Genomic DNA, 11,187 nt, shown 5'->3' with positions numbered 1-11,187 from the left:
CTTTGTGGGTAGACTACAGGAATTGGGACTGATCTCCTTAGAGCAGAGAAAATGAGGGAAGATTTTATAAATGTGCTCAAAATACTGAACAATATTGATACGATAAATAAGATGTTTCCAGTGGGAAAAGTGTAAATAAACAAGTGACACAGAGTTAAGGAACTGGCAAAAGAAGTAAAACAACAATTCACCTTTTTGCAGCATATTTAACATAATAAAACAGTCCAATACACTTCACAGAGTATTACCAAATATTGACTCTGAGCCGCATGAAGCAATATTAAGGCAGCTGTCCAAAAGCTTGCTCAAAAAAGTAGGTTTTAAAGATCAACTTAAAGGAGGAAGAAAGGAAGAGAGATGGAGGCATGTTGGGAGGGTAATCCAATTGTAAGGCAACAGCAGACATAGTCACAAAAACTGGAGTAATTACAATCTGAAGTGCTCAAAAAGTTAGAATTGTGGGAATATAAATAAATTGGAGGTTTGTAAGACTTCAGGAGATTAACGAGATCATAGAGTCCCTGTAGTGTGCAAGCAGGCCATGTGGCCTACTGACCCAAGAAAGCGTCCCACCGAGATCCACCCCCTCTTAAATAATAACCCTGCATTTCCCACAGCTAATCCACCTACACTGCACATCCCTGGATACTACAGACAATTTAGCACAGCCAATCACCTAACCTGCACATTTTTAGACTGTGGGATAAAACCATGCAAACTCCACACAGTCACCTGAGGGTGAAATTGAACCTGGGTCTCTGGTTCTGTAATACAGCAGTGCTAACCACAGAGCTGCTGTGCTGCCCTAAATAGTGAGGGTGAAACAATGCAAACAGATTTGGGGACTTTAAAATCAAAGCATTCTGAAACAAGGAGTTAATTTGGATCCACAAGGATAAGGGTGATGGGTGAATGGGATTTGGTTTAAATTAGATCTCAGACAGAAGAGCTCAAAGTTTTGGAGACTACCGTGTGAGAGGCTGTTCAGGAGGGCACTGGAATAGGCAAATGTAGAGGCAATAAAGGCCTGGATAAGGGTTTCAACAGCAGGTATACTGAAACAGATGTGGAATCAGCATTGTTGTGGAGGTGGAAGCATGGAGATGGAATGAGGAGGAATTAGTGATCGTGTAAATAAATTTTGGAAGCACATATCTGGGTGAAATATAACATTATGGTTTGACAGTTTAGTTCAGCCTCAGACAGCAGCCATGAAAGAGGTTGGAGTCAGCGACAAAGGAACAAAGTTTTTGCTGGCCCAATGAGAATGGTTTCAGTATTTCCAATATTTAGTTGGAAGAAATTTCTGCCTATCCAATACCTGTTGTTAGGCAAAGAGTTTGATAATTTAGCAACATTGAAATTGTTGAGATTGGTTACGTTAAGGTAGTACAGGATGTTGTTGGTATGGACATGGAAATGGAGTACGTTCTTTCTGACGCTCCCATAGTTGAGAACTAGGAAGGGAGGTGGGAGAGAGGGGTTTGGGGGAGGGTGAAAGGATAGATCTCTGTGTGAGTGCATGAATGGGAATGTAAGCTATTGGAAGTAATTCCTTGGTTGTGATTATATAGATGAAAATAGAATGTGGCAACTGCAGTCTCACCCACATGGGACATCAGCGTGGAGGTACTCGAAGAAGTGGTGAGGACAACGAGGAGACTGGCTGCAGAGAAAAATGAGAATGGACTGTGACATAAGATATAATTTTGATAAGAGCTGTTTTTATCCTGTGGCAGGATTGTACAGATTCAACAAAGGTGTTCCAGTAAGATGACCAAGGATTTGACGATGACAGAGGTGAAAAAGTCTGGGAAAAGAAAGGACACTAACGTACAAGAATGGAAAGATTGCTTGAGGTCAGGATAATTATGGTAGATCTGAAGGATCTGAGAGGAGAGTTTTTTTTAATAATACTAGTTAACATGGCAAACAAAGAAGTTGGTACTGATGCTATCAGACGTTTTACGCAGATAAGAGGAAATGGGCAGAAGGTGGACCTTCTGAGCAAAATGAGATTGGAGAGGACATGTGGAGAATTGGAAGAAAAGTAAGATAATAGCTTTTGTTATAGGAAGAGCCATTATAGGGAAGTGTGATTGTACAAGAGAGGGTGCAGAGGAGAATTATCAGCATGTTGACTAGCCTGGAGGTCCTGAGATATGAGGAAAGATTGGCTATCTGGTTTTGTTTTCCTTGGAGCAGATGCAGTTGCAAGGGGACCTGATAGAGATTTTACTGTTACGAGCGACATAACTAGAGTGCAGAGAAGTCATTTTCTCCATTATTAGTGGAGATATCAATGACCCGGTTGGTGTGGGTGGGGGGAGTAGCAGACAGCTTTAAGGTAGAACGTGTTGAGGAAAACTTTAATCACCCAGAGGGTAGTAGGGTCAGAAACTCTTGTAAAATTTAAGCAGGTTTCAGATATTCACCTGTATTGCCATTGTCTCCATGATTATCTGCGAAGAAATATAAAGTAGGATTGCCTTTCTCCAATTAACATATAATTATCTATTTTCACCAGAAACAATAAAGAGCCAATCACAATATTTTTGTACAAAAGAGCAATGTTATTATTTACTAACTCCATGAAAGAATAACAAAAGCAAAAACTAAAACACACACACACGCCCACACACACTATTTGAGTTTCAGTGTTTTGATGTTTCTTTTTGATCAATATTGTCACTGGATGCTTTTTCATCTTGAGAGGCAGAAGAGTACTTCAGATCTGTGTTCACTGGGAAAGGCACAAGCAATCTCCCAGTGGCTGAAGGACCTGAACTGAAGGGGATTTATATTTGCCAGGAATTGGTGTTGGAGAGACTGTTAGGTCTGAAGGCTGAGAAGTCCCCAGGGCCTGATGGTCTACATCCAGGGTACTGAAGGAGATGGCTCTAGAAATAGTGGATACATGGGTGATTATTTTCCAGACTTCGATAGATTCAGGATCAGAATCCTGCAGATTGGAGGGTGGCTAATGTTGCACCACTTTTTAAGAAAGGAGCGAGAGAGAAAGCAGGAAATTATAGACCAGTTACTCTGACCTCAGTAGTGGGAAAGATGCTGGTGTCAATTATAAAGGATGAAATTATGACACATCTGGATAGCAGTAACAGGATAGGTCAAAGTCAGCATGGATTTATGAAGGGGAAGTCATGCTTGACTAATCTTCTGGAATTTTTTGAGGATGTAACTCAGAAGATGGATAAAGGAGATCCAGTGGATGTAGTGTACCTGGACTTTCAGAAAGCCTTTGATAAAGTTCCACATAGGAGGTTAGTGAGCACAATTAGGGCACATGGTATTGGGGGCAAAGTACTGACTTGGATTGAAAATTGGTTGGCAGACAGGAAACAAAGAGTTGTGATAAACAGTTCCCTTTCGGAATGGCAGGCGGTGACCAGTGGGGTACGGCAGGGATCAGTGTTGGGACCACAGCTTTTTACAATATATATTAGTGATATAGAAGATGGTATTAATAGTAACATTAGCAAATTTGCTGATGATACAAAGCTGGGTGGCAGGGTGAAATGTGAGGAGAATGTTAGGAGATTACAGAGTGACCTGGACAGGTTATGTGAGTGGTCAGATGCATGGCAGATGCAGTTTAATGTAGATAAATGTATGGTGGCAAGAACGGGAAGGCAGATTACTACCTAAGTGGAATCAATTTAGGTAAAGGGGCAGTACAGAGAGATCTGGGTGTTCTTGTACACCAGTCAATGAAGGTAAACATGCAGGTACAACAGGTCGTGAAGAAGGCTAATAGCACGCTGGCCTTCATAACAAGAAGGATTGAGTATAGAAGCTTCTGCAGCTGTACAGAGCCCTGGTGAGACCGCACCTGGAATATCGTGTTCAGTTCCGGTCTCCAAATTTGAGGGAAGACATTCTGGCTATTAAGGGAGTGCAGCGTAGATTCACGAGGTCAATTCCTGGAATGGCGGGACTATCTTATGTTGAAAGATTGGAGCAACTGGGCTTGTATACCCTTGAATTTAGAAGACTGAGAGGGGACCTGATTGAGACATATAAGATTATTAAAGGATTGGACACTCTGGAGGCAGGAAACATGTTTCCGTTGAAGAGTGAGCCCCAAACCAGAGGACACAGCTTAAAAATAAGGGGTAGGCCATTTAGGACAGAGATGAGGAGAAACTTCTTCACCCAGAGAGTGGTGGCTCTGTGGAATGCTCTACCCCAGAAGGCAGTGGAGGCCCAGTCTCTGGATTCGTTTAAGAAAGAGTTGGATAGAGCTCTCAAGGATAGTGGAATCAAGGGTTATGGAAATAAAACAGGAACAGGATACTGATTGAGGATGATCAACCATGATCATAATGAATAGTGGTGCAGGCTCAAAGGATAGAATGGCCTACTCCTGCATTTATTGTCTATTGTCTATTGAGAGAGAGAAGTGTTCTCAGCCTGTGCTCAGTTCTGCATCCTTAGTTTCAAATCTCTCTGCCTTCTTAAAATACCACCTGTTTCTGTATTCCATGTCTGCAGTAAACGACGTTCCATCTGCAACATATGAACATTCTCATAAAAGCACAAACAATAACAGAAGATGAGGGCCTTCTATGCCTCCCAATGTGACTTGTTGGCCTTTGTATTAATTTCCGCCCAATTGCATATTATCTGATCCAGATTGAAATATTTTCATTTGAATGGTCAGGTGATATCTGTGATAATTTAAAATCAGTGGTTTTGGTTTCTTTCTAAAACCATATCAATCCATGTGAATCCCATGTATTAGGTCAGAAAATAGAATTCAAAATCAATATTCCATATGTTATATCATCAGCATAATACATACATGCCAATAGTAGGCTAATTATTGCAGATTCTTGAATCTATACTGAGCAAATAAGCAGGATGCTCCTACTCTATATTGGAGAAACCAAATGCTGACTAGCTGACCACTTTGTAGACCACCTCTGGTCTGTTCACAAGCATAACATCGAATTTCCCACGTCAGTCATTTTAACACAGCATCCTGCTTGCATGCCCATTTGTCTGTCCTTGGCTTACTGCAAAACTCCAGTGAATCATAGCGCAAACTGAAAGAACAATTCTGAAAGACTGGGTTTCAAACCTCAGCTGAAGCCTTTAATCAGTGAACAACAGCTCCAACTGTTCTGTAGTTAAATGCTTTTCCTTTATTGGTCAGAGTATTGAGTACAAGAGTTGGGAAATCATGTTGCAGCTGTACAGGACATTGGTTTGGCCACTTTTGGAATATTGTGTGCAATTCTGGTCTCCTTCCCATTGGAAGGATGTTGTGAAACTTGAAAGGGTTCAGAAAAATTTACAATGATGTTGCCAGGGTTGGAGGATCTGAGCTACAGGGAGAGGCTGAACAGGCTGGGGCTGTTTTCCCTAGAGCGTGAGAGGCTGACGGTTGACTTTATAGAGGTTTATAAAATCATGGGGGCATGGATAGAGTAAGTAGACAAAGTCTTTTCCCTAGGGTGCGGGAGTCCAGAAGTAGAGGGCATAGGTTTAGGGTGAGAGCAGAAAGATATAAAAGGGACCTAAGGGGCGACATTTTCATGCAGAGAGTTGTGCATGTATAGAGTAAACTGCCAGAGGAAGTGATGGAGGATGGCGCAATTGCAACATTTAAAAGGCATCTGGATAGGTATATGAATAAGAAGAGTTTAGAAGGATATGGGCCAAATGCTGCCAAATGGGACTAGATTAGATTGGGATGTCTGGTCGGCATGGACGAGTTCCACCAAAGGGTATCTTTCCGTGCTGTACATTTGTATGTAACATCTCGTCTTCAGATTCAGCACTGACAACCTTCTGGGCTTAACACTGAGTTTAACACCTTCAGATTGTGAACTCACTCCCAATTCTTTCCTTTCTTTTACCTTCACTTCGAGTCATGGGGTCATAGAGATGTACAGCACGGAAACAGGATATCCCAACCCAATCTAGTCCCACTTGCCAGCACCTGGCCCATATCCCTCCAAACCCTTCCTATTCATATACCCATTCGGATGTCTTTCAAATGTTGCAATTGTACCAGCCTCCATCATTTCTTCTGGCAGTTCATTCCATATATGCACCACCCTCTGCATGAAAAGGTTGCCCCTTAGGTCTCTTTTTTTATCTTTCCCCTCTTGCCCTAAACCTATGCCCTCGGGTTCTGGACTCCCCACCCCAGGGAAAAGACCTTGTCTATTTACCCTATCTATGCCCCACATGATTTTATAAACCTCTATAACAGCACCCCTCAGTCTTCAATGCTCCAGGGAAAACAGCCCTAGTCTGTCCAACCTCTCCCAATAGCTCAAATCCTCCAACCCTAGCAACATCCTTGTAAATCTTTTATGAACCCATTCAAGTTTTTGTTACACTCTCTGTCACTACATCCTCTCTCCTCTTTCTCGATTCCAGTGGGACAACCTGTTCTTTCCAGTTTGGCAGTTTGACACACCATTATTTTGCCATTCTCACATTCTGATCAATTAATCTGTACTATTAGCAGCCTTTCACCCCTCCCCTCCCCCCACCCCATCCCCACACTATTGCATATATGCTGTCTCCTTTACACTTCACAGCAGCTCTGATGAAGAGTCATCTTAGACTCAAAACATCAGCTTGGTCTCTCTCCAGAGAGGGAGAAAGTGAGGACTGCCGATGCTGGAGATCAGAGTCAAGAGTGTGCTGGTGGAAAAGCGCAGCAGGTCAGGCAGCATCCGAGGCACAGTAGAATTGACGTTTCGGGTATAAGCTGCTGCCTGACCTGCTGTGATTTCCAGGATTTTTTGTTTTCATCTCAATAATAAGTGATAAGGAAGTAGACGCGGCACGGTGGTACAGTGGTTAGCACTGCTGCCTCACAGCGCCTGAGACCCGGGTTCAATTCCCGATTCAGGCGACTGACTGTGTGGAGTTTGCACGTTCTCCCCGTGTCTGCGTGGGTTTCCTCCGGGTGCTCTGGTTTCCTCCCACAGTCCAAAGATGTGCGGGTCAGGTGAATTGGCCATGCTAAATTGCCTGTAGTGTTAGGTAAAGGGGTAATGTAGGGGTATGGGTGGGTTGCGCTTCGGCGGGTCGGTGTGGACTTGTTGGGCCAAAGGGCCTGTATCCACACTGTAAGTAATCTAATCTAATCTAGACAAGAATGAGTCTAGACCAAAGTTATAGAGTTTTACTGTGATGTTGTTTAGGTAGATACTATGGAGTTAATATAGAACATCAACAAAATTTTCTCCAAGTTTGGACACCAGTGTGACAAAACAGGGAAATCCAGTAGCTAGTTAAAGGGTAGAGGATTATATGACACACTGATGGAAGTGCTTTGTAGGAATGAAATTCCAGGGGTTGTACAGAATTGGTTGCAGCAGCAGAAAATGATGATGAGGGTGAAAGGCGGAGTAATGTATGTCAGTCCAGAAAGATAAGTCACTGGTTAGCAACCATTCTGCACTTGAAGCTGACAAACCAGTAAAACTAGTAGGTGTGGGATCATTAGGGAATAATAACAATAGGAGCAAGCTAAATCTATTTAGAAATTTACAAGTTGACATTAGTTTGGAAACTTTACATAACAAAACTTTAAAAAGGAGAGATTAGAGCAGACCAAAGGTGAGCCAAAGAACTAGGTCATAAAGAATATAGAATATCTTAAAGGAGGAAGAAGAAGCAAGGAAATTTTAGAGTTTAGGATCTTAGCTGCCAAATTTATAGGAACAGTTAAAAATAAAGACATGCGTTCAGGGGGTCCGAATTGGAGAAGTGCTCATATATTGAAGTTTACAGGACTGGACCTTCAAAATGCTAGCATACTCACAATGGGCTGAATGTCTTCTTGCTGCACTGAATCATTCTCTGATTGCATTATTGCAGGAATCTGAAGGATTAAAAAGACTAAGAAAATAGTAAAAGGAGATTTAAATAATAGGCACGGATTGGAGTAGCAGCCATAATGTCCACAGGATTTACAGCGTGCTTTGGGAATAAATTAAAAATTATTTGCAGCCAGTGGCATCTATTAGGCTAGGAATAAATTACATTCATCATGAACTGTTGCTGAAAATTTGAACAATTTGGCACTGGTGGCATATGAAATGTTAATTCAACAACTGTGTTCAAATTCCAAATATTCTAATCAGGTCAAGAGTGGAGATCAGTGATAACTAATCTGCCACACATATATCAGCAGAACAATGCTTAGAATAATACTGAGAATAATGATTCCTGGGCCAAGCTATCCCACTTGAAGGTGGTAGAGCTGACAATATAAGGTTACCCTTCTTTAAATTGTATTTTGAACTCAAATTGGGAAACCTAAGGAGCATTTTTTTGGATTTCAGCATAGAAACACTTACAAAATGAAGCAAATCTAACTTTCGAGTATAGATTAATGATTGAACTGTCTTCAGATTTTAAATTTGTGCAATTATTCAAGTGGTGACCTTAGTAAAACATGACCAACAACTTTTAACACTTCATAAATGTGGTTTTCTATACAATATTAAGCAGCATACTATATCCTGTAAGACATAGGAGTGGATGGTATTAATGCTATTGCTCACCTTAGGGATAAGCTAAGTTGGACTAATTGAACTCAAAATTTTTCAACTGTAATTTTTACTGATTTGCTTTACTAATAACAAAACTAATATTGCTCCTCTCTGCCTTCTTAGTCTATTGACACATTCATTCATATCTTTGTTACCACAATCCTTAACTATTCCAATATTCCTGTGGTTGGTCTCCCATTTTCAACCTTCTACAGATTTGCACTTATTCAGACTCTGTGGCTCATATCATAGCTCACACCAACTGCAGTCAGTAGGATTCAAAACAACGTCGGGGGGTAACCTTAATGGATTTCTAATCCATTTCCTTAGCCTCACAGCCACAACTACGTGCTTTGATCTGACCTGCCTTTTGCATTGAATTTCATTGGTGAATATCCCTATTGTGAGGACACAAACAAAAATCCCATCAATTCTGCAAATATTGCCAAAGCCACTCGATGAAAGGTTTGGTGATGAGAACAGGAGAGAAATAATAAATTCCATCCGCTTTTACTAACAAGTGAGTACAATGCACCTTAACCAGATTTTAAGGCAGCATCACTGTTTCTGCATAATTCTGAACTGGAGCCTTTACATGTCTGTGTGGAGTTTTCACATTCTCCCCGTGTCTACGTGGGTTTCCTCCGGATGCTCCAGTTTCCTCCCACAGTCCAAAGTTGTGCAGGTCAGGTGAATTGGCGATGCTAAATCATCCATCGTGTTAAATGCATTAGTCAGAGGGAAATAAGTCTGTGTGGGTTACTCTTTGTAGAGTTGGTGTGTGTGCAGCGGCAGCCCCTTCACTACTAACATGTTCCATAGTTTGGACAACTGGGCTTCATTGACACATTAGAAGAACACAGAGAGAGATAGTGCCTCAGGATTGACCAACAGACAAAAATTACATAGGTAATTTATGAGGCAAATTAAATCGCCATTAAATGTTGCAAATTTCCTCAAAACAGCCAAGAGAAAATGGGGTGTGTTTGATTCATCAGCAGCTTGGCAGGCACTTGCTTCAATAAAGTGACAGCAGTGAGGATGGCAGTCGGCAGGATTCAAATCTATGTGGAGTTAAACCCAATGGATTTTTAATCTCCCACCTTACCCACTTGACCACAGTTATGTCCATCATTAAGTGCTGCCTTTTGCATTGGATTCCATCTGCAAACTTCATTATTGCGAGGAAACAAATTTAAATCCCAGGCAACTCCCTGGAGAATGGCAGTGAAGGAGAAAGTCTGTGGTGGCAGCAACGCCAGAATGACCCCAGTGAGTGAGGAGGAGGCCCCAGGTTGACTTCCCCTGGCTTGGACTTGCAGGCTGAGCCAACGCTCCTGGTCTGGTAAAAGGGACAGTGGAGGACTTGACAACCAATGCCTGGCAGCAGCAGCAGCAGCAGCTTCTGGAGGAGCGTTGGATGGAGAATAGGAGGTACGGAACCCTCCTCCGCCGCATAACAAGGCTCAAGGCCCATGGCCTAAACTCAGACACAGCAGTCGCAACTGTGGTGTGGCCGAGACCTATAAACGAGACTCCAGAGCCTGACACAGAGCCCACTTCGGAGACTCTGGCTGAAGTTAAGGAGCGACTGGAGCAGCAGTGGAGGAAGAACATGAAGAGAGAAAAGTGAACTCTATTTCAGTAAAATCTTGCATTATATTCAGTGCTTCAAGATGGTGCTGGAGCATGGCAACACCTTGTGCATAACATGCGGGAAAACACTTTCCACTTTTTTTCATATATGTGTGACAATAAATCTAAATCAAGTCCTATTTACCCATTATCCCTGTGATCAGGAACTCATTGGCTCCTGGTTTCACAACGCCTATTAAAATTCGGATCCTTGTTTACAAATAACTCTGTGGCCTCACCCCTTCCTATCGCTGTTATGCGCTATAACCATAAAAACTGTGACATTTCTGGATTTCTTCCAAAAATACTGAAATTTGACTCAAACATTATCTTGGCTTCTCTCTCCACAGACCACCTGCGTTTTTCCAGAACTTTCTCTTTTTATTACTAAGATTTCCAGGAACAACTGTATTTTCCTTTTATTACCACATATTATCAAGCCTAGAGCAGCGGTTCTAATGCTGGCTTCTGAGCGACACCATTCTATGCTTCCCTCAAATATGAAAAACAACTAGTTACCATAACTCTTTGCATTGTCTGTTATCCAATTCTATATCCATATTGCCAAAAACTTTGCACTGTTATATAATATTGAAATAATTGAGTTTTTGGGCAGCAACCAATTCATAACTCCTCTTTTCTCTACATGGAGATTAATGGACACAAATTACCATCAAAAAAGTCAAAATGACTTTATGTTATTTAAATATATTTAACAGTATTCAGAATTTTTCAGCCCACTCTGAGACCTTTTTCTAAAAAATAAATGCAGTTTTTCTTTCAATTGATTTTTCATTGCTACTCTGCTCCCTTGGATTAACATATCCTAGTGAAAGTCTCCTATATTTGCAAACAAAAACTTCATCTAAAAATGACGAGACTGGAGCCTGGGCAGCATGGTGGCATAGTGGTTAGCACTGCTGCCTCAACTGTGTTCGATCCCATTCTCGGACAACTGTCTATACAGAGTTTGCACATTCTCCTTATGTCTGAGTGGGTTTCCTTGTGG

Source organism: Hemiscyllium ocellatum, chromosome 1 (genome assembly GCF_020745735.1).
Source record: "Hemiscyllium ocellatum isolate sHemOce1 chromosome 1, sHemOce1.pat.X.cur, whole genome shotgun sequence".
Lineage (NCBI taxonomy): Eukaryota > Metazoa > Chordata > Chondrichthyes > Orectolobiformes > Hemiscylliidae > Hemiscyllium > Hemiscyllium ocellatum.
This window is presented reverse-complemented; position numbering follows the sequence as displayed.